This window comes from Dicentrarchus labrax, unplaced genomic scaffold, assembly GCF_905237075.1.
Source record: "Dicentrarchus labrax unplaced genomic scaffold, dlabrax2021, whole genome shotgun sequence".
In the NCBI taxonomy this organism is placed as follows: Eukaryota; Metazoa; Chordata; class Actinopteri; family Moronidae; genus Dicentrarchus; species Dicentrarchus labrax.
The window spans coordinates 2,087,805-2,112,965 of record NW_026136707.1 but is presented as its reverse complement, the minus strand read 5'-3'; the positions used below and the strand labels follow the sequence as shown (position 1 = coordinate 2,112,965).

Here is a 25,161-nt window from a genome sequence, read left to right as displayed (position 1 = left end):
GTGACATTTGCAGGTACGTTTACATGCTGTTTAATGTGCCGCAGCTGAGCAGCTAATTAGCTATCTAGCCTGCAAAGTGACGCCAACAGTCCACTATGAATGTTAATGTGCCGCTCGTTCAACAAGTGAAGGTGTTCTACGTGTGTTCATGTTTGTAGGTTAGATAAGGAGGACACTTTAGCAGGAATGTGGGTTGCTGTTCAGAGTCTGGAGCTCTGGTGTTGGTTTAGCAGGCTGTCGGCTGCTCCACATATAATAAAACACAGACGTTACTGCTTTATGCAAGATTTGACTGGCATCTCAAAATAAGGCTTCCATCTATGTTGCAACTATGTAACACGAAACTAATTGGCAATATCACAAAACCAGAAAATAAATAAATTCCTCCCTTTTGTTTTCTCAAAAGGAGAACACAGGGAAAGACATGTCCACTGTAGCAGAAATTTTAGTTGAACTTTAACAACTTCTTTTGGGATTTGGAAATTGTTCAATATCAGAATCCCAAACCTTATTTCATGAAATTACCAGAATCATTAAGCTGTGTGTGTTTAGACTATGGCCAACAACAAACCACCTTGTCACAGTAATCATAAATATTACCTCCTTACTTTTAAGCGACCTTATGTGAACTGACACCCACACCACAACAATCCTTCAAGCATATCTGCCAAGTTCTTATGCAGTTAGCCATTATTTTTGTACAGTTCTCCACTCAACTGTGACTGTGGCTGCCAGGAGGTTAGTGACACAAAGCCTCTACAGGGGAAAAACAAAGCCACATGCTGTGCAACACAAGCACTGTGTGAAGATGTATTTTTAAGCTGCTGTGTGCCTGACTGACACAAAGGAAACGTGGTATCTTTAAATGTGTGATAGCAAGAGGATGTATGTACCCAGGAAACATATTCCTTTATCCGCTGGCGCTATGTGACAGTATGTCATGTCAAATTTTCTAAACTATTCCTTTAGGCAGCAAAGGGATGAAGGCAGAGGTAGCCGCCAGCCCTGCCTGCCTGTGTCAGTGGCTGCAACAGTCGTCTGGACGTCTGGCCCGATCAATACTCAGAGACAAGCATCTGCCTGGGTCTCCTGTTACTGTACCTCTGTCCTCATAGCCTTCTCAGACTGTTCTGCAGACAGCCATGTGCTGCTGGCTCATATCGGCGGCGGGGCTTATCACAGAACAACACAGGAAATGTGATGCCACGTAGGGCGGCCGCTGACACTTTAATTTGTCACTGGCGATAGGGATTGTCAAACTATTCCTGGAGTTCATCAGCCACCTGGCCTTATTTGCTCACTCCGCAGATGACTTTTCAGTCCTCTTGAGAAATCCTCCGCCACAATGACCTTGATGTTGCGAGTGCCATGTTGTTTTTCAATTCAAGACTATGTGCCAGACACTGATGAATGTGCGTGAGAGCTATGAAAATGATCTGCTTTCAATAATTGACACCATCACTTGCCTTGAAAAGAACAGGGATGAGACTGTTCAGAGAGCTGTACAATCTAGCACGATACAAAATCACACAAAAGTCAAACTGAGAATGAGATACAAGCTTCGAGGCAAGTCTACATGGACTGGAGAGACAGAATAATAAACAGAAAGGTAAACAGAGAGACAGGTAGTCAGAAAGACTGTTTGGAGTTTGTTTTGGGACGTCTCTGGGGTGTTTACAGGACTCCTACTACTGTTAAGTTTCGGAGAAGTCTGCACATGCTAATTTAAGCTAAAACAAAAAAAATCAGTACCGTATCCATAGGGACAACGATAGGGTTTGCAGGTTAGCACCAAAGGAATACATTTGCATTATTTGTGAGGCTTTAGTGCTTACAAGTACATATTTACACTATATTTTCTACAGTGCCTTGGCTTGGTAAGTGTATTTGTTTGCTGCTGATAGATATGTCTTAAATCCAGAGTCTGAAGTGGCCTTTCAGGTAACACTACAGTGTCTGGAGCAAATTGTATTCCTGGAGCTTCAGTCTGATCTTGAACGTTATTACCACACAGTATGTCTGAACAATGCCAAATTCTTCATGTTCTGTACTGTATATACACATAGCTAATACAAAAAAAAAAAGTATGCCGAGTATCATCTTATAAGCTGTTATAACACAGGTTTCATACAGAATTAAGAAACTTCCCTATGTTAAATTCTGGGTGTGCAGTCGTGCGAAATAAATCTGGAGCTTTCATGTGAAAGGAACAAAAAGCACTCTGGACGCTTAACGGTGCGTGACGGCGAACATTTGTAACTTGTTGTTTTAATGTTGTTGTGCTGTGTTTGACAAAGTATCATAGAACACACCCAAGACCCCATACACACTTACTCTTCCTCTAAATGTACACTGTACAACTGTGTGAATGTTTTTGGTGCCTTGAATTCTGTTCAACTTTGTGGCCTGTGGCCTGGCTGCCATCCAAAGTCAAAACAAATGTGTTCTTAAAGGAATTGCAGAAGACATCCATATTCACTATCAGCAAAAATAAGGAAACTAAAAGGTTTTTTATATATATATATATATAAACCTATTTATATATATATATATATATATATAAAACGTATATACACAGGGGACAAAATCCACAGTCCTTGTTCTGGGTAAGAGTGCATTTAGTTAGGCAAATCCAATGGATATTTGTTGCAATCGTTTTAGCAGTGGAGGGACAGAAAGAAAAAGGGGGATTTTGACATTTGACTGCATTTGAAAAGAGAACCCATTTAGATGTTTAGCAGTAGTTTGTTAATGTATAGGCAACTTTTGTGCCCTGTACTGTACAGTACAATCAGGGCATCCTTGAGAGAGCGCTTACTTCAATGTCCCTCAAGTTTAAATAAAGGTTATCTATCTATCCACTTTATGTATCTATTGTATTTATTTATCTGGCTGCTGAGGTCTCATATTAGCTTCAGATAAAACTTACAATACATTCTTGTACAGAAAGAGGACTGTAGATTTTGTTCCCCATCACTTTCATTGGAAGCATGTTAGGAAGGATGTCGCTTAATGGGCAGTGTGATCATGAGGAATGATTACCGCAAGCAAAACCTGTTTCAGTGTTTATATGGTCACTAATGTTTTAAGACAGACTTGAAACAGTGTGAACCTATCCTTTAACAACTGTGTTCCACTATATCACAATTAAAAGCTCAAACTGTTGGTATTCACAAATGAGGCATTTCTCTGGAAGAGGAATGAGGCAGATTCACTTTAATCTCTGTGATTTCATTTCCTTGCTTCTGTCTCAGTGATTTGGTAGTGCAGATGTCTTCGCTCTGTGCTTAAGCCCTTTGGCCATATGCTCTTGCAGCCCGGACCGTGACACAAAGGGCTTTTAATCAGTCCTCCCAATGACGGAGCACATTCTGTCATTAAAAACACAAGGCTTTGAGGCTTGCTTGAGCCTCTCGCCCTCCAAGTCTTTTGGCTGCAGATGGGCTTGAGATCGCTACATCTACTGCTGCCTTGCAAAAGAAATTTGAAGTTGACAACTGTGTGGCTTTCTGATCTATTTGAGCTGGCTGGATCCCGATACTATCCACAACACAATTTACTCACTCTGCTTGGATAAAGGGTGCATTTAGAAGACTCACCCTAAAGTCTACGATTCAGCAAGATTGTCCCCTTCGGTTGCGCTCAAATTGTTGCTAGATAAATCCTGTTGTAGACAAAGTTAACACACCACTGGAAAGTAACTAATAATGTTAATCTGGTTTAGACTCCAGTGGAAACAGGACTAATGTGATGTTACATGAAGCGACTGCTTTTATATTATAATTTAATATTTGTGACAGGAAAGATATCGGAATCCACCTGTTTTGGCACAAAAAAGAAAAGAATCACAATCTCACTTCAGAAAGCACATGCAGTGAGACAGTGTCAGTGCAAACAGCCAAAAGATAAAACATAGAGATCCTATTCCATCTTAAGCAGCTATTTTGAATCCCAGCCAACTGTCCAAATAGATCAATTTTAATGTGCATAGGAGTTATCTGAAGGGTGAAACCGACAGAACTTTAAATGGGCAAATATATGAACTTTTTTATAATTGAATTAATTTGGGTTTTGCCCTAAAAGTAAACATTATTCAATAGCATAGAACATTACCATAAATTAAGCCTAATTCGAGACAAACTCTAAAATAAAATTCACTATTTTTTGACCTTTACGTGCCGATTAAGACAAAAACATATTAAACTGTTGACCCTTTGCTAATTTGAATTGCAATTATAAACAGCCTTGAGTCGGATTTGGAGGTCTTCCTGACTTTCACCTCAACTTCAAGCGATCCCACCCTCATTATCCAAATTTACTAAATGTTTCCAACCTGAGCACAGGGATAAATTTGCTTAGGGATGAGAGGATTGAGGTTAAAGTAAAGCACACATTCACAGCACCTGAATCTTGTTCTTAACACAGATGTTTATGCTGAGGGGGTGTGCAGCAGGGTGGCGTGCAGCCATGTTTGCTGACGTTGTAGAAGCAGTTATGCTCGTTTAGAGGGATTTCTTAACCGTTACAGGGAGATGATTTATTTAAACTCGGCTGCAGATTTGTTTTTGCACTCCATGTTCTGGGAGCTTTTTGTTTCTCTATGAATATGGGAAATGTAAACACTAGCTCTGGTTATGGGGAGTAAGGCCTGCAGATTGTTTGTGCTGACAGTGAAAGAGCTGTTATCACAAACGGAGGGCTGTTTTTCTCCTCGCAGCTTGCTGTCTGTGCTCGAGCACTGACACGCAATTGCATTTGTGTGTTCTTGTAACAAACTGGCTCCTGTCCAGCATCTCGGGGTGTCTAATAGCGTGTGGACATCTCATAAAACATTGCATGCTGTGTGGGGTTACATTTCATTTTGCTAAGCTAGCTAGTTTAACTAGCCCAGAGACGTTGCATCACTTTCGCTTTCCCATGTGAGGATAATTAGCCGGTGATAAACATGAAAGTCAGCAAAAAGTTTCTTTGAAGTATAAATATTTGCCTGAAAGGCGTGTTTCAGAGGAAAGTCAATACGGTTCTCCCTGTAGTTATAAAGCCCATCAGATCACTGTTGAATACCAGCTCAAATGGTAATCAATAACAAAATTATTCTTTTCACTGCTTGAGAGCAAAATCCTGAAAGGGCGTCAACCATTTGAGAACTTTGCTCTTCTCAGTTTTCTTCTACCTTTTATCTTTCCTCTGGCGGCCCGAGGTGCAGAGGGAGCATCACAACTCCCACACAGATGACTCTGCAGATGCCTGTTAGGAAGGCAGGGAATACATCACATCTGCTGATCGATATACCCCGCTTAGGGTTCGCAGGTTCACTGAATATTAAGCACCGTGGGAAAGTTATCCTGTCACGTTCCAGGTGAGGAGAGCTAAAGCCAGCAATTATCCCATCCTCCCGCCCACAGAGCGAATGCAGGTTTTTAATGAAAAAACAATCTGATGCGTTAACTAACCCCCTTCATTTAAAAACCTGTATTTTTATGGTTAACTCTATTGCAGGCATAATTTGACTCAGCAGTTTGTCTGATTTCACTCTTTAAGACTTGTTGATGTTTAATTATGTTATTTGTTAAGCTACAAACAGAAGCTATCCTGGCTCAGTATTTGTGTGTAACGTCACAGCCAACAGACATTAAGACAATAATAATACCAAATGTCTTGGCCAAACCTGGCAAGACTGCTTTAGACAACTCGACTCAAGAGTTTACGTAAATCATGACTCAGATGTTAAAACACAATTTAACACCCATTACCAAGGCCAGCTAACTAGTTAGATCTCAGACTTAAACTCACATGTGTTATTCACATATGACTCTTAAAAGGGAAAATTTGATATGCAAATGAACCATGTTTAACTTCCCTCCATGCTGCCTGCTCCCAGAGCATCACGTCACGGACGAGGGCATGCAAAAAATGTGGAAGTACAGTCTGTAGTTCAAACAACAGCCTGCAACAGTCAGAGGACAACGAGTCGCCAGATGATGCAAATGTGCGGGGAGCGGAGGGTACAGGCAACGTGGAGGGAAGTCACTGTAATGATCCAAAGCTGGTTGAAAAATCTGCAAATCTTCCCTTCAACTTTCACCAGTGTCACTATTTGCATAGTGAAATAAAACACTGTGTCTTTACTGAACTGCAGTTTGGCCAGATTTTACTGGGAGATGCTGAAGGGAAGAGAGACGCCATAAGGGTGGCTTCAATTTGAATATTCATAAATCTTTATATCAGTACAAGCTATGTTTTATTAACTCAAACTATATCCTATTAATTTAAATTAGATGTTATCTTTAGAGTTCACAGCAGATTTAAAATCCAGGTCTTGAAGTGACAACCTGCTGATTTGTCAGGTAAACAACTGAATGAATTTATGTATGTATTTTTATACCTAATTAAGCAGAGTCATACACTGTGTTTTGGTACTGTGGGGAAAAAATGTGAATTCTGTTCCTGACTTGGTGCTGCTCTCGAGCTAAGCTTGTAAACTGTTCCTGCACTGAGACACATGTCAGCACGCTCACGTGACCTGTGATGCTTTCTGCCAAAGGGTCAAGAGAATCCACATTAGCAAGTAAAGCTTTCTTTTCGTTGCTGTTTTTCTCTTCATTTTTAATTTTTCACCTCCTGTGAGCTGAGATACCGTTCCGTGTTACAGCCCCACGTGATTTCAGCTCAAATGGGTGTATTTTGAAAATCCCTGCCCAACGCAGCTGTAAAGGAAACCCAATTGGGGAACATTTTTACATCCCTAGGACACAGCCTAATGAGCAATTCCAGTCCTGTCAGACAAACTATGATCTTACCAGAAGTCATATTGCAATGAAAAACACCCATGGGGGTTTTAGTCAAGCTGTAGCAAAGCCTCATGGGTAAACATTGTTAAGACAGCAGCTCTGTAAATAGAACAGCTTGCTGACATGTATAGTACATCAGTGATGGTATGTTCCTCTACAGTAGGCTGTGTGTTGTGGCTCCCAGAGTCCCACCAGCCTACCATTAGTCTGAGCTCTGTCTCTCTGTCAAATCCCTCAGCATCCCTTCGCCTCTCCAAGCGGAGCCAAGCGGAGAGCCTCTGTCAGTTAGCAAGCGCCTCCGCTGCACACATCATTGATACTAATGGGGGGGGGGGGGGGGCTGGTGTAGGGTGGCATGTGTGTCAGAGTTTGCTGGGGTGTATGTGTTTGCGCATGTGGGGTAACCAAAGTCAGGATTACACAAGTGGAGCATGTGTGGTTGCTCTGCGGCACGGAGATCAATTCATGTCGCTGCAACAAATGGCATGACAACCAGTCTCCTCCCCATCACCATCTGCCTCCTCTGTGCCAATTTGTCACAGCACATCCAAGTGTGGCCATGCCCTCATTTAACATTGAGCAAGAGCACGACTCAGGGAGGAACATGAGGAAGAAAAGGAGAGACGGAGAAAATAAGGCCACTGACAAAGACTGCAGCCCTCGGGGCTAACAGTGAGAGGTCAACCGGAGTTTATCAGAGGGCAAAGACGAGAAAAATACACAGGGGGCTTTCTGGTGAATCAGTTGGCTCAGGTACAGACCACAATACCTGCAATACCCTGGATTCTAGAGGGGACCGGGACCTTCGTCACAAGTCTTCTCTCTCTGCCAATCGTTCACATAAGAATAAATACAGAAATACCAAAGAAAATGATCTAAAAAAAAATGAGAAAACCAAACTGAGACAGCTGCATTCTCAGTGTGGCACATATTTGGAGGAATGTTTCCTTAATTTGGTAGCTGAAATGACAGGTGCTAAAACTAGGTTCCTGCAGAGAGGTGGTGGGGTGTGGAATACAATTACTGTGTTATAAAAAAAACAATCCTGGAGAATAATAAATAAAAGTTGCAAAATACTAACTTCTAAGTGGCCATCAATCATATCATGCACGTTTGAGGGTTTAATTGAGTGCATGTGCTTGTACAGTTGAGCAAATTGAGACAGAGGGAAGGTTTTACCAAGAGCTTTCTGATGTTTGGTTGGCACACAAAGCTCTTTTTTGTTCCTCCCCGTAAAGCATGTGGGCCATGAACAAATGTTCATACATCCAAACTATGCATCAAACTATGCTTCGCTTATAGTGGGAAGGACACTGTGCCTGCATTGTCAAGTGAGTGGGTGACAAGATATGAAAGCAATGCCTCTCTCTCTCTCTCTCTCTCTCACATTTTTGGCACGATAATACCTCTATTCAACTCAGCGGTCTGATCACGTTTCACGCCTGTTCACCCGCATTGACTGCCGTTCTGTCCCATTTCACCCCCTTTGATATGTCTTTGTGTCATCAATAATGACAGGCAGAAAATGCCTGTCCACATCGGGGCTCTCATGCCACCATGATGCCAGCGTTGCAGTTCAACACCTCGTTCCTATATACTCAGTCGTCTTACCAAACCAGCATGTATTGTTTCCCCGCTGTCAGCAGAGAGCAATGCAGAAGTGATGGGCTTCCATTCACTTTGCCTGACGCACAATACTCCACAATGGCCCTGTGTTGCACATATGCACGGCCAGCCAAAAGAGGGATCATAGCACAATAGTGGTGTTTTGAAAGGGGACATGAATAAAGAGATAGCCCAACGTGAGCATTTGTACTGTCAAATTGCTGCAAATAAGAGCTCATGGGGACAATGCCTCAGTTAGCCCTGGAACAACAATGTCTTTTTGTTACACATAGTATGGCTACTTGTTTATTTGTCTACCTGTGTGCGTGAGGCAGAGCTGTGATTGAAAGCTCTTGAGAGTCTTTTTGCCACTTTGGAAAAACACTTCAAAATCCTGACCTGCACAGGCTTATACAATCAGGTATGGGTGTAATAGGGAAAGGCCATTAAGGGTGGCCAATCTGAGTCTCATAGGGTGTGAACTTGAAAGCACACAAATAAGTAATTATTTCCTACATTCATCCCAACAACCCACAGTATTGTGTGGAATTTATGTTTTTGAGTGTGAACAAAACATGGGTACCCAGGAGAAATGTTAGACAGAACTTCAAAGGAATATATTAACTTAAAGCGCCTATAATCAGAGATGATAATGTGAAACCAACAGAATTATCGCTTAAATCTGAAGCTCCTTTCAGCTTTAGGGAGCTTTAGAGTCAGTTTCAGCTCATTGTTTAGCTGTCCGGCCATAACTTTACTGTTTTGGTTCACTCTCACTGTTGTCATAGCGTCGTTTTTTGGCCACAGCAAGCAGCTGTTTTAAGTGAAAAAGCTCTAAAGAACAACTGTACTCTACCTGCTCAGTAGCAAACTGCGCACGATCACAGTTAGCGACTAGCTGGTGAACATGTAGTGGAGCATTCAGCAGCTAAAGAGCCAGATATTACCCACAGGAGACCAAAACAGAGCTAGAAGAGAGTGAATATTGGACTTATCAAGTGGACTCAGGACTCAGGACCAAAAAATCTGATTAGAAAAGAGCCAGCTTTTATAAAAGGTTTCATTTTGTACAATTTTCAGTTGTGCAATGTAGGCAAGCTGGTATGAATATGAAATAATACATTTTAGAAAGGAGTAAAAGGGATCTACTCATAAAATACTATCAAATGCTATTCTGTTTCATGAAGGCTCTTATTTTCTCAATCCACTTCTTGCTACGGGTGATGGGGTCTGACATGAACACGTTATTTTCTTTGCCAAAGTTCGAACAATTTTGGTTATGTTTTAAAAGAGACTGCTGTATTTGTGTTTTTGTCTGAGTTCTACTCACTGGCCTAAAATGGGTGGAGCTCAGTTGTGTGTTAATGTTGTCATGAAGTTTCCACTGCCACTCAAATCGAACCACTTTGAGTGTGATCTTGATGAGCTGTTTGATGGTTGCTTGATGCGGTGCTTTAACTCGTGTTGTCATTATTGGCTTTTGTTTGTTGTTTTTTTTTCTTAGGGAATATATAGAAGATTCCTGGAGATGCATTGATCTTTTCCATGCACAAATACCAGAAGCACACTGATAGTAGGCTTATTTTGAAACTCTGTATTGATCCCTGCTCAAGAAGTCTAGTGTTTCTATTTTTCCCAAAACCATAACGAGGTAAAAAAAAAAAAAGCAAACAAAGAAAAGCTCAAAGCTCAAAACAAAAAAATAAACTGGTAGCATTTAAGGTGTGTACAAGGTGCTCAAAAGAACAAAAGCAAAAAACAGGAATCATAACTGAACTTACAGACAGGTTTTGTCACGTCCAACGGTCCACCAATCCACTGACCTTTAGCTCCTCCTACTTCTCTCAGGAAGTGACCTCAGCAGGGCGGGTTCAGGAGGTGGGGTTCTGAAGATGGGCTGGCTGGTGGGGTGTCAGGGGTTGAAACCCCCTTTGAGGGTCTCCCTCTAAGAACGTTCAGTCTTCAGCAAACTTCCTGTGAAAGCAAACAGAAAAAAACCATGAGAATGGACAACAACACAAGAAGAACAGCTGCACTGCAAACACGCCACGAAAAGAACCTCAGGGCTGTGTCTCTTCAGCTTAAACGAGGTCACTGACCCGCAGAGCCCCAATGGAGAGAGAGGGTCTATGTCCTCTTCGTGTTATCTCCTCAGTCACTCTGCTGTCATAACATCCCAGCTTACACAAGCAGAGAGGCCAGAAATAGAGCCAGATGTGCAGGGCTGTGGCTGCTTACAGGCCCAAACATGGCGACAATAGGAAAAGCCACAGCCAATGGCGTCCACAGAAAGATGTTTGAACAAGTTTTTCCTTCTTAATATGATCATAATTATATGTCTGTATTCATATACCAGTATAACCGTGTTTTACTTGATGTGAATTTTGTATGATCAGTGTATGTTTGCTGAAATATATAAAAACATATCAAAGCATTTGTTCAAGTATCTATATACTGACTATGCGAATATATACAAACCATGAGTTTATGATAATTCAGTTTCCATGGCCAAACCTTCGCCCACACTCTTTGTGTCCATATACAGAGTGCCAACAATATTGCTGTAGACCAAATGCACCATGTGGTTTAACATGCCTACGTCTATGGTAAACTGCGTGGGCACTTCATCCAAAACTTGTTTTCCTAACTGACAATATGGACAAAATATTGTGTAGCAGGACTAATGTACCTCAGGACATCTGCTGTAAATAAACACAACGCTCAAAACAGAAAGAGCATTTATTTCTGACTCATCTTAACCTTCAGCTTCATCTACAGCTGTCTTGGTTACCCAAACAGCGTTTTCATTTTCTTACAGGCCTCACAGGTCCCTTATCATTCATCATGTTTGCAGGTAACTTTTTTCCCACTAAATATTTTTGGACTTTTCAAAACTTTCTTCATTTGCCCGAAGCTCATCTCTGCTCTCAAGAGACTCATTCATGCGGCACAGCTGGGGTTTACACCAGCGCTGCTCTGTCGTTAGCTCGCTTCACCAACTGTACTGTCATCCTTTAACCAGCCTCCCTATAGAAAAACCACAATCAACACAGAGGAGAATTCATGACAGATGGAACTTCCTGTAAATCCATTCGTGCAAGTTCAGCAACCCCCAAACACGCACATACACACTTTGTCTCTGATGGCCAGTGGTGACTAATGGCAAGTGTTCCGAGGATTTTCTGTAAGCTTACCTCTTGCAGACTTTTTCCAGTTACACACACACACACACCTTTACCCTCATGGCACACAAATGAGGTGGGAGTGGGGTGGTGGTGGTGTGGGGATTTTGGTCGTGACCACAGAGTGATTCCTCACATCCTATTGCCATGGATAAAGCATGTCCAGCTCACTGACTCACCCGCACAGCGCAGCAGATGAGCTGCATTGCTTTCCCAATCCCCCCTGAATGAGGCAGCTGACTGCAGCTGCTGTGAGCTCAACACAACCACCAACTCCCATCGTGGCTTCATAAAGCCACTGAAGGCCTGTAAATACTTAACAACCCCAGCCTTCTGCAAATTAAACAGAGCGGTGTGACAGCCTTGGCACGCTGGCTTATGGTGACTTAACCTGTGTGGTGTAAAGAAGGGGGGATGGCCCGCTAAAGACAGAATGTGTGCCTGGTTAGTGGAAAGGTTATGGCCGCCGTGCCAAATGACACCAGACCTTAGTCATGGGAAGTGGCCTGGTGGAGTAAAGAGAGTGATGTCAGCTCTGAAACAGTAAAGACTACTAGGCTCCATTACACACAACGTTCGACCACTTACTTCCACCTTCCCACACATCGGTCACATTGTGGACAGGCCGCAGCTGTTCTTCTTGTCAAAAATCATCACCATCAATAGGGCTGGGAGATAATGTCAAAATCAATATCACACTGCTAATACTACCGACATACAGGTGGAAAGTGTTTTAGTGAGGTTCCAGCCACCAGAATAACTTTAATGCTTCTTGCCATAGATTCTATGAGACCCTGCTGAAAGGATGAACACCATTCTTCCAAAAGATATTCCATTTTTTGGGAATTTGGGGATTTTTTCCCCGTTGGGTTGAGATCTGGTGTTCAGTATCGATTTAACTGCAGATTATTTTCTCGCTTAATCCACAAACTGCTTGGTCTATATAATGTCAGAAAATAATGAAAAATGACCCTCACACTTTCCCAAAGCCTCAGGTGACATCATCAAACAGCTTGCTTTATCGAACCGACAGTCTACATCTCTGAGATTTAGTTTAGAGCAATACCTAGAAATGGGAATTCTTATGCATTTGAGATTGTAAAATGGACAAACAATTACTTAGTTATTAAAATAGCTGCTGCTGAGTTTTCTGTAACCCGTACAAAATCAGTAACATAATGCAAAATGGGCCACTGAGTTAAAGAGAGAAATTTGCTTGAAATCATGAATCTGGACATATGATCATATAATGATTAGATTCATCTGAAAGTTGAGATTGAATTAATCTTAACAGCATGTCCTCAAAAACAACATGTAGACTGGATGACCAGCATGATTAACAGCCGCTGGCACAGAGGTTCGATGAATTAGGGTTAGCAGATTCAGTTACAGAGTACACAGGAGGTCCCTGTGTCTGTCTGTCGAATGTGCAAAGCAAAAGCTAACCACGAGCAAAGAGGTTTTGTTGTTTTCTTCAGTTGTTTTTTTCCCCTAAGCCTGCACAGAGTAGGTTCCAATATCGATTTTAGTGGATGAGATCAGCTGGTGGGATTGTTATCCAGCTCTGTAACTTCAGCTGCTGGGGTTATTAGACTGGGTGCTCATATAACGCATGGGAGATGAAGGATAATGTTGCCGTGATTGTTTCATTGTCACACTGCGATCATTGTGACCCAGTGTTAGTGGCGTCCTATAATTTCTAATCTCATTTTCTAGAAATAGTCCCACAGAGAGGCCCCCTTATCCTGCCATAATAGTTTTGAGGTGAGCCCCATTAACCAAATGAGCTTTTCGGAGCACAACATTCCTATTAACACCACTCAAACAATCCCTCATCTCCTTCAAATGTGCACTATGAGCTTCCCTGTAGACCCCATGCACCACCAAACCAACATCTCACTTTTTGGAATTTTGCAGCTATTCAAACCTCCCCTGAGCAATTTTGGCAAAAACGCTTCCCTTACCAAAATTACCCTGAAGCCACCTAAACAGATTCATCCCACACAGACTGACACGCCACATTCCCATCTCCACTCCCACTACTCTGGATATTTCCCTGCAGGCCTTGCAGTGTTCACTGGGTTGTGGTAGTGATCAATGGCCCCTGGCTGCGGGCGCCAGGGGGGCCCTGGGCTCCAGGAATGGAGGTATTAATAATGCAAGGTCCAGGCCTGTCATATCCTCCATTAGCACAGAGGAGGCGGGAGGCCCAACGGCTGATTGATTACTAATTAGATTAATTGTCGTCTTTTAGAAGAGGAGGAGAATGTAATAGACTGGGGGCCTGACAAGTGCGAGGGTAGAGGAGCCTGGCCGGCTGAAAAATATCCACCGAGACTGTTTAAAAAAGGACTTTTCAGATTAAGAATGTATGTTTCTCCTTTGAGATGAGTGTACAATTCAGGAAAGAATAGCCCGAGTCTGTGTAATAAACAAGAATTCAATCAATGTCAAACTGACTACCTATTACTTTAAAAATGTCTATTAAATTGCTCAATTCTCTGCAGGCCTCTCTCTACAATGCACCTGTGAACGGCAGAAGAAAACAACTGAGCTGCACTGACCACACTGCTAACTGCAGAAGACACTGGTGTTATTTGCTATTTTCATTTGTGACAATTCCCCCTCCCATTCCCACATTTGTGTCTTGTTAGCTATAGCTATCTGGAAAACATGACATGATAAGGCCCACTACTCTCCAGTTTTCATGTAATGTGTGTAATGATAGTGTTGGCGAACACAGCCATTTGCTAGAGGGTGCAGAGGTGTGGGGAGATTGAGTTCCACTTAATCTCCCCGCTGTCCTTTGGAGATAAAACTAATAAAGCACACATCAAAGCTGTTGGCATAAGAATTGAGTCTGAGGGGCAAACTTCTAAAGGTAAAGCTACTAAAAATAAATAATCATCAGCCCGATTTCTTCCAACACGCTTTCTGCTGAACTTTAAATGTTGTTTAAGATACTCATTATGGTTCAAACTCAGTTTAGACTGAAATTAGTTTGGCAATATTCCGGACTGATATTTGCCTTTGATTAAAAGTCAATTACTAGCCACTTAGTGTCATTGTATAACCTCCAACATGATAAATGTGACGCATTTTTGTTTGAGGACATATTTATTGCAGAATTGATAAGGACTGAACTGGCACTCCGTGAGAAGCTGTTAAACTTAATTTCAATTATCCTTGATTTAAATTAACAATGTAAGTGTCTCATGGTCAAAAAGTGTTTTGAACATTTCCACCCTGATATCAAAGTTATTGCAAAACTACTTTACTACTTCAGTAAAACTGGCATTAGGCTTTAAGGACCAGCGTGTAGGATTTAGTGGCATCTAGCAGTGAAGTTGCAGACTTCGACCAACTGAATACCGCTCGTGTCTGTATTTGACAACCTAGGCATGAGAACTGGCTTTGAATCTAGAGCCAGTGGTTTGTCCATTCTGGGCTACTGTAGAAACCTGGCGATTCAACATAGTGGACTCCGTGGAAGAGGACCCGTTCCCTCTGTAGATTAAGAACGACTCATTTTAAGTGAACAAACACAACTATTCTTCTTTTCAGGTGATTATACACTAATGAATATTCCATTTCTGCCAATAAATCCTCCTAAAAACGGACTTTTAAAAAATCCAAATCATTTAAGCCCAGTATCAGCATCACTGCCACAATTGTTTCAGTCAGAAATCCTGTCTTCATTCCAAACAAGTGGCTAAGCAGGCATGCATGTATGAGTTTCTGAGTACGAGACTAATTGGCACATTGGTATGGCCACACTCATTACATACACCCACACTCAACATAAATAGCCTCACACTTCTGAGGGGATAATGCCTTCCAAATAGGGAGCTGCATTATTTGTCTCAGCCTGCCTCTGCACCAGCAGACCATGGCGAGTCACATCCTACTCTGCTGGCTCACGCCAACCTCGGGGGAGAGGAGTCCCAGCATGCATTGGTATGTTTAGCGCGATAACTGTGCCGTTTTCGACTTCTGGAAACAAATTATTTCCATGAATTGGCCCAATTGTAAAAATGATAAGGACAGCCCATTGTGCCGCATTGCAGTCTGTCGTCCACATCCATCTCACAACTCTGGCATAATGATGTCATCAGTAATGGGGGGTGGACCACCAATGATGTGCTTCGCCAACATAGGGCCTGCTTTTTTGGACCTCTTATCTTATGTCATGAATCATAAGGAGACTGGTCTTTATCACTATCTTTGACAGGGAGATGGGTCTTTACGCGTTCTTGTCACAAATGAGTTCTTGAGGGGCTGTCAGGATGAAGGGGAATATTAGACCTATTAATTATTCTGCTCCTCCATCCTGCTGGGAGGCAGCTCTGAGTCAGTCCCTCATATCTGGCAAAGTTCATCCCCGCTCGACTCCACTGCTGGAGTAACTGTTTAAAGATGGAGTTTTGTTGGACTGCCAACCCAGGAATCTGTTGGCACAACATCCCAAAGGGCAATAAAGCCAACACAGTCATCTGTAAAATATGAACTTCCACGCTATTTTCACTGAAAAACAACCAAAACAAAGCAGCTTGTAAAGGAAACAAAGTCTGCCTGTGGGTTAGGGACGTAACAATCACAAATAAACATGACATCAACTTCTGGACTAAAAATCTTCCTCATCAATTCTATAAATCTACGCAGAGGGCTGTTTATCTTTCTGCCTCTTGGTCTGTACCTGCTTTCTTTCCTTTCTCCTTCCCTAAGCCCAAGGCTGCCTCCTACCTCCTCCTTTCAGCCCCTGTGGCTCACTGCACTGACGACATGCTGTGCTAATTGAAAGCGACCCTGACTCGTCCTTTTTCCAAACCGCTCTGGCTGATGCCCCGCTGCTTTCCCCTCCGCCGGCGGTTGACAACTGGCCTTTCGGCTGCAGCGCTCTGCGGAGTGCACTCTGGCCTCACTGTGTCAGCCTCTCGCCTCTCTCTCTCTCTCTCTCTCTGCAAACACAGGGCCAGGTCCAAAGCCACACAGAGTGAGAGAAAACTGCAGCCTTGCACCTTTTCTTCCTGCGGTATGGTTCTTAAGTGCAGGAGAAGTAATTCTGGTGAGAATTGTTCTAGAATAAATGGAACCGGCCCTCAAGAGGTTAAAAAACTTGTTTTTTGTTTTGTTGCCTCATGCAAGTATACCTGGTGCATAATACTGTTTACATAATAAAAGGAGGTCTACAATTTGAAATTCAATGAAGATGCAAACAATTCCAAACCATCTTCCCTTGATCGTGCTCTGCAAACTCTGAAGGACAAAAGCACAAACTAACCTAATAGATGAGCTACAACTGCAGCACAGACAACATGATTAGATTCTCCTCATACTTAATTCCTTTATCAAAAAGCAGCGATATTCCACTAAAACAAAACGCTTGTACCTGCACTGCTTCAATAGAGGTGGGCTGCTCTTATCACCCTCACTGAATAGGACTGGGGCCCATAATGTAATAGCTTAGCAGCGCGCTCATAAATCACCTGAAGAGGCTGTATGCCACATGCACTGACACTCCCAATCTGCCAACCTGTGTCTTTATTAAAGAGCACATTATAGTGAAAGGCGCCTTTTTTTTCCTCCACAGTCATCGTGCTCTAAACACCTCAACTCATATATTTATGCAAACGCAAGGATACAAATCATTTCCTCTGCAGGCACAAATACATTTTTCTGAGCTTTTATATACAGAGTGTGTGTGTGTGTGTGTGTATGTGAGAGTGTGTGTGTGTGTGTGTGTGTGTGTGTGTGTGTGTGTGTGTGTGTGTGTGTGTGTGTGTGTGTGTGTGTGTGGGAGACAGACACTGGCATTGTTTCTATATCTTGTCACCCTACTGCTTCACAATTACAGCAATTGTCTTTCTCCCACTGTGAGAGAGATCAATTTGGATTTATGAGTGTTTATTCATATCTGATTTGCCTTAGTGAATCTTTTAGATGTTACTGGCCAATAGTTCACACAACAGTGTGTAGTTTCTGTGAGTGTGTGTGCTCTGCTTTGTTATGTTATATTTGGTTTTTTTCCCCTATCCGTCCTTCCAGTAACTTTGACAGCTAAATTGGAAAATGTCAACAGTAAAACGTCATGTGAGCTGACAAAGAAAAAGCAATGAAGCGAGATGTGGCATCCGTATAGGCCACATGCTGTATGTTGACAGAGAGGAAACATTCAGCCCTTCAACTTGTTAACATCATGAGTTCTCTGAGCGTACACTATCGCTTTCAGATGTGGTAGACTTCATGGGACCTTAAGGTGCTCTTGAAGATCTGGGCTCTAACACCCTGTGAAGTCCAAACCTTGTAATAAACTTTTTGCTCCACGCTCTACCCGAGAGAGCCTGAGGAAAGTCTGATGTGTATGTTTGCAGATTCAGCAGATTTAACAGAGATTGTTCAGTCAAAAAAAGCAAAAGTCTGCACATTTCAGACAAACACAGAAAGACATAAAAACAGAAAAACTTTACACCTTGTGCGTTTTTGTCCCTGACTATGGAGAGTGCATACTTTAGACTTGGGCTGAATTCATTTTTTGGTTGCAGAGCTGTCTGTGATACGGCTCCGGTTGTATGCCTCACTTCTAACAACCTAAAAAAACATTCTTTCTACTCTATGTGCTTTGCAAAATAAACTAAGATAAAAGAAAATATGCAACTGTGCTGCATAAGACCATTCAGAAAGACAAATTACAGATGTCATGTTATATTTTCTGAGTTTGTTTTTGAAGTTACAAGGTCAAGCTTTACATATTTTGCTCCCATTAGATTTAATTATGGTTTCTTTAATCACAGTGTTATAGCCAGCAGAGTACCATTGTTCAACTCAGGCTAAAGAAAGCGGCTCATCATCTTCTGCAAGGTCTTTTTTGTGCCCTTGGACAAAAGATTTGACATTTGCTTATTATACACACCAGAAATGAAGGAACCCAAAATGTCAAATCGCTGCCTGCTCTCTGAGCTATTCGACTATTTGTGCCAACTAAATGCGACAAAAAATTCTGCAGGCTGCCACAGTGCTCCCAACCAAAATCATGCAAATCATGAACAGGAAAAACACTAAATCCCCTTCACCCACTTGGTTCTTTGCAAACACAAGACGTACCCCTCGGTAAACACCGGCAGCAGAACACATTCTGCAGAGAAAGACTCACTGCTGAGAGACAGAAATTTAAACAACGCAAACTCTCAGAAAAGAAGTTGTTACACTCAGACATAAAACATCGAGGATAGGGATTTGAACAAAGGCACGAGTCAGGGCTGTTCGCTGGAGGTTTTTCTTCTCCAGACTCCTGTGGCTGTAATCTGACCAGTGGCAGCAGTCCAACTCGATCTCTGAGGACCGTCCTCACCCACAGAGCTGCTGATGCAGATCTCTCTGCTCACATGCAGACTGAGGCTGACAAGTGTCCAATTCTGATGTTATTCCTCCTCTCCTTTACTTTAAACTGATAATCATTGTGAACTGCAAAAAGCTGAAACTACATTTGTAAAATTCAAACAGAACCATGTGGACTCACACATGACATATATTTGACTACTTAAGTTTGAATATAAGAGGGTTTACATGTCCATAACTTCCACAAGTTAGCTGAGACAGCTGTCATAAGGGAAGGCAACGAGATCCAACAAGAAAAAGAAAGCAAAATATTCAGCTTGGCCTCAAATCAGCCAAAACTCAAATGGAAATCCAGTAATACTGAAGGATAAAACTCTGTAAAGCTTTTTTATTGAAGCCAAAAGTTTGAATTTATATTGTCTATTAATATTTGTTACACTGTGGTCATTGTTTCTTTGCAGATTTGCAACGCTTTCACTACTAGGGCTGCACCGAATGGTAAAAAACGTCATATTTCGATTATTAGATATATATATATATTATCATTATATATATATATATATATATATATATATATATAGCGATTGCATTTTTGCATCACAACTGTCATTTTTCACTGAAAGACAACTAAAATCACGATGATGTGATTGTTGGGGTCTGTAGTTACAAACAAAAACATGTTTTCTTACTTCTGTGGAACAAGATTTGTAAGCCAGAGCATCTCTTAAGAGCTATAGTACTTCATTGTAATGCTGCTGCTTCATGCAATTTAGATTTCGACGGTGGCCATATTTTGCGATTTTAATAATATTTTGATTAACTGTGCAGGCCTTGTGAGTACCTGACTGAATAAAGTTATTTAAAACTTGTCATTCTCAAAGTCTCTTGATTGGAGTTGTTTATGGATGATCCTCAAAGCTTTCATACAGGTGTGCAGAAGGACAACTTTTGATACATGCTGTAATATTCAAATAATAATAGTAATATTAAATAACTTTTGTTATTGTGGCTCTGCATATGCGTGCCTTTTTTACGTCATTGGAAGATGATAACTGCAGCCCATATAATTTGCATACTTGAGTACAGTAGATATGATCACTCAGACAAAATCAGATAGGAGCAGTACTTTCGTCTGGGTCACGATGCCCGCCACATGACCTAGAGCAACGCATCCTTCCCCTCTACCTACACTGCCTCAGTCTCACCTGTCCCTGCATCACACATCCTGTCAACAAAAAAATAAAACTGGTCAGCAAAGGATGAGTGGAGGGAAAGGGAGGAAGCTGGGCTCCTGCTGCACACATTTTGTATCTTGACTAAACAGATCAAACACAGTCTCACAGCAGTTGAGGCTGAGCCACTGTTTGTTATCTTGTCTGTTGTGGAACGTGCGACACGCAGACGCACGGCGAAGGAGAGCGAGGCAGACAGGTAATCCAGGATTACAGCGCCGACATGTCATTTCCATGGACGTGTTATTCCTGCTCTATCGTCTTTTGTGTGAAATGTGGGGTGCAACCCCATCTGTCTGCTCCAAACTCTCCTCTGGCACCCATCAATGGTGCGCCGTGGACCAGCATAGACGACGAGATAATGAGCTCCCGTTGCCTTGTGAACGCTATCCCTTTTTTCCCCAGACAGCCGCACACTTAAGCTAGCGCTTGCCCATTTCCCGGCGTGCAGAGCTCTTCAGTAAACAAGGAATCTAGGTGGTAGATGAGATTTCATATCTTCTTAAAATCCCTCCAACTATGGACAATCCAGCCACAAGTAGTTTGCGGAATGCTGGTGGGTGGGGTGGTTCAACTGCTTCAATGAAAAAACTCGTACTTTTACAACCAAAAGAATAAAAACATGTTTCAAAATGAATGAAGGGTAGATGTCAAAGGTCTCAAACGATCTGAATGCAAGAGGCTGGTAATAAGTGCAGTGACAGATAATGTCCTCTACGTCTGAAGCACCAGACAGACGTACTTGTCCTGCACTTGGCCTATGTGACTCAGCGAAGCCACTGAATGCTGCAAAAGTTTCAACAAAGTGATATTTCCCTCTTAAGGAATGCTTTTCATTTTGAGTGCTTGCTCTCAAAACTGGCTTAAAATGAGCCTTCAGGTGTTTTATCTGCCTTGAAATTACAGATGTTACTTCCAAAATAAAGTCATTGACATTGTAAGGACAGCAGAACTATTGTGTTTTAATACATGTTATACTTCTGTTGTGTTTTCCACTTCTTTTCTGTTTAATATATTGGTGGTAATGGTTCAGTTCCGTTGAAAGTCTTCTCATTATTTCTCCCCTTCCTCCTTTCTTCACTCCTCTTCTTTTAATGTACAGACAGTGTTTTCATTAGTGTAACAAATGTGCTGCCATTTTGGCTGGGACTATCACAAAAAGAAGATTTCCATCTCAAAAGACCGTCTTGGCTAAATAAAGGTCAAACAGAACATCAATAGCAGTTCAGGGTCCATCGGCTACTGCTGCAGCCACCTGTATTCATTCCATTTTCAGTAATGACTTCAGTGCAGTAACTTCAGACTGCTTGAAACTAATTTTGTCTTTGAAAAATATCTTGTCAAACCTTGTGTACAGAACTAATCTGTCTAAATTTAGCTGTGGTTATCATAATCTGCCAACATCAATTAAGAGATATTTAAGTGAGCCTGTCCCAAGAACATGTACTTCATGTTTCACAGGAGATCAAGGTGACAAGTTTCATTACATAGTGGAATAACGTGTCCTGGTTAGGATCAGTTTTTTATTTTAATTTACTTTTTATTTCTTTTATTTGAACAAAGTTTGTTAAAATACTACTGAATATTTTCCAGAGTGTGCTTGTGTGCTCATTAATATATGTGTTTATTTAGCTATCATTCTCTTCTTCAGTGTACTGTATTTGCACTCACTACCTGCTTCTTACTCTATTTCTTATGCACATAAGAAACACACACAGTGGAAAACAGAAAAAGTCTACAGTTGGTCTATTAATCAAAGGTGGTAGTTTAAAGCCCTTATTAGTCACATTTCCTCTGTATTTATGGCACTTTTCACATTGTAATCAAGGGTGTTTCAGAATCACCTATAATAAGAGTTAAAAGCCTGTAACTTCAGGTAATGTCGAAGGTTAAACTGCTCATAAGCTCAAACAGAGCTACAGACAAAGTGTTACACAGCAGAGATAACTTAGAAGACAGAAATGGTAAATAATTACTTACACAATGCCCCTTTTAAAGCGCTCCATGTGGGGTGACAGTGCAAAATCCCAAGTTTATCCACACAATGCCGTTTTCTTTCCGCTTTTAGTTTTTCTGCTGGTTTGAGGAAGACCCGGGGCCACATTCCACATGCTATATCTACATGTGCATCATGACATTTCCTGTAGGGTGGCATTCTCTCCCCGACCTGTCTGTCACTGTGGTGAGTGTTAAATTCCAACACGCACACACAATCACAGAGAGCCACGATGAGGCAACTACTTCCAGCTCAAACATCAGACACTTAAGTATGTGTTTTGTTTACCAGCCCGCTATAATCACGCTCTGAAATCACGCCAATTTGCTGCAGTCTATTCTGAATCCATCTCTTTTACACGCATTTAAGAGCAGTGCTGTCTGAACTCATTCTTCCAACCATCATTGTCATTTTAACCAACTGCTTTGTTCATAAAATGTAAATTTAGTCAATTTAACAGTCAGGTTTCTCTCTCAGTATTTACGTAGCATTAATTCAGAATGATTTTCATTCAAAAGTCTCATTTGAAGACAAGTTGCCAAATCAGACATGATTTCCAAGACATCCCTGTAAACATCCCTTGGTATATTCAGTGTTATTTTACAGTAACTGTAGAAGAAGAGTTCTGGCACAGCGTTTAGAAAAGCTAATGTTTCTGTCCTCCTCTGCCCTCCCTCCCAACAGACTATTTATTTCTTTTTGAACAAAAAAAAAAAAGGATATTTCCTTTACAAAAGCGGCTGCTAAAACAAAGACAGAAAAGAAAAACGCAGCATTTGCCGATGTGTACCAAACACATTTTCTTCTCTGTGGAGCTCATTCAAAGGCAGAAAGGCTTTCTCTCTCTCACCTGGTTTTGTAAGAGGAGCTCAAAAACGCTGTTTTGCCTAGTCCATGCAGTGAAAATCAGATTCCAAATCAATATGATTCCAAATTGGTACATGTCCAGCAAGAGAAGGAGAGCCATTGAAAAGGAGAGCATAAAGGAGAAAATGTTCAATATCAGTAACAACTTTGGCTTCACAGACGCATTAATTCAGCACATGTGCATGTTAGGAGCCTTGTTCCAAAAACAAAGTGTTACTTTGTCCAAATTCTTGTCTGAATTATGACATCAATGTTGACAAACTGTAAACACTGGGCGGTAAATACATAATGCCAGTCAAAGCACTTATTTTCGACTCCCACAGAGCCCTTTGCCAATTGCATGAGTCATAACAGTTAAATGAAAAGGCCGACCCCTTCGTGTTTCTTTGGAGGGTTTGTTCATTAATGACTGGGGCTCAGCCCTATGTCAACATGCTGGCTGGTAGCAGCGAAGGCTAGCAGGGACATGAGGTGGTGCTAACACCCACCGCCATGTCGTGGCCTGGCACGGGCCTTTGCTTTGGAAGGGAGACTCATGGAAATCAGTGGGGCTTGGCCCGGCTTCACTGCTGCCTCGGTCTGCTAATGGCTTTCCAAGTTTGGGGCTGCCATTTGTCAGCTTGACTGATGTCTGCGCCATGAGGATCAATCTCTTTCCATCATCCATCTCTTCACCATCAGAGGAAAAGCACAGCGCTCTGGCATGCTGGGCCAGAGTGGCGTGAATGAGCTTCCGGAATCAAACTCCACAAATGAAAAGACACTTAAGCTTTAAACTTGCAGGTAGGATAGGACGTGTACGGAGTCTTGTGAGGATAAAGGAATACGCTTACTGCAGGACTGAAGTGAAAAATAAGAAAACAAAAAGGAAAAACTTGGCACTCTTAAATTGTACATAATAGAAGAGCATCAGACACAGCCAAAAACCACAGAAAGCAAGACGGGTTGTTGAGATAGGGTGTTCCTATTCCTGGAAGATTTTCAGTGGTCTATGAAAAACCAGGGGTCTGACTCTCCTCTCTCACTACATTAAGTGATTCTTATTGAAGCCTTGCAAACAGGATCCAAACAGGAAGCATTACGTCTCTAGAGAAAAAAGAGAAAGTAAGTGATTCTGCCTACGTGAGAGAGAGAATAGAGAGAGCGAGTGAATGAGGTGTGGTGAGTGAATGTAGAGCAGGGGGAGTGGAGATGGAAAAAGGAATAAAACATAGTTAGGGAGCAACAGTGTGAAGGGAACAGCTGAAAAGGGGTTGCAGGGCCCCAGGTGAGCCTGTGGTGGGTCATTTCACAGCCCTGTAGGCTGACTAACACTGACAGGTCAGCTGGAAGACTCACTGCCAAGAGAAACCCTCAACGGAAAGAACAGGGCACAGGGCTGCGCCTCAACACACACTCTAACACAAATAAAAACAGTACATGCAAAGACACACGCACACACACACACACACGCACACACACACACACACACACACACACACACACACCTCTCTGCCTCTACCACAAAATCATTTCCTTTTCAATCTGCCACACAATAACCGAGCCACTGTTTATTGACCTTTACCATGATGCTTTTCACCAGGCAATCGCTTCTTTGGCTCGAGGCACGGGAATATAGCTCTGACTGTTTGGCTCGGTGCTGTAAATCCACCACCGTGCAGCTGGCTGTCTTACATTCACAGCTCAGGATCCACATCGGGATGTGAGGCGAGCACCTGGGGGAGGGAGCGCCTGCCTGACAGCCACAATGATTGGATCATCAAAGAAGACAACTTGATGTTATAACCATCATTAGTGCAGTAACAAATCAATTAAAGGGAATCACAGCACTGAAATCCTGTGTACACACGAATGCCTGAGAGGCGTATGCGTACACAGGCTGTATTCACAACATAACATTTGATGGTCACAATCTCGTTCAGACTGGAACCTGACCGCTGCCATCCAATTTCACAGCCAAAAACTGGTCGGCCGCGAATTCCCTGAATGAAAGATAATGCAAGGCAAGGGCCTTGAAAGTGAATGTAGACAAATGAAGGAGGAAAAACTGGCTCTTCTTTACCAAACATAGGCTGCCATCTCTAAAACACTTATTTCCATTAATTTCAAGATACAAGCGTTGTTCCCTGGTTATTCAGCTGCGTCCATTCCCA

General features: G+C 42.0%; 1 protein-coding gene across 6 annotated transcripts in view; it reads right to left on the bottom strand.

Annotated features, from left to right (window-relative positions):
* Positions 1-25,161, bottom strand: part of sema6e (sema domain, transmembrane domain (TM), and cytoplasmic domain, (semaphorin) 6E) — a 147,670-nt gene that overhangs the window by 78,819 nt on the left and 43,690 nt on the right. For 4 of the 6 annotated variants that reach the window (XM_051405911.1, XM_051405916.1, XM_051405917.1 and 1 more), the window contains one exon: positions 10,178-10,370. The gene's annotated coding sequence lies outside the window, so the exon portion shown is untranslated. Of the gene's footprint in view, positions 1-10,177; positions 10,371-22,125; positions 22,270-25,161 lie in introns of those variants that run through there. The other 2 variants (XM_051405915.1, XM_051405913.1) reach the window with 2 other exon arrangements.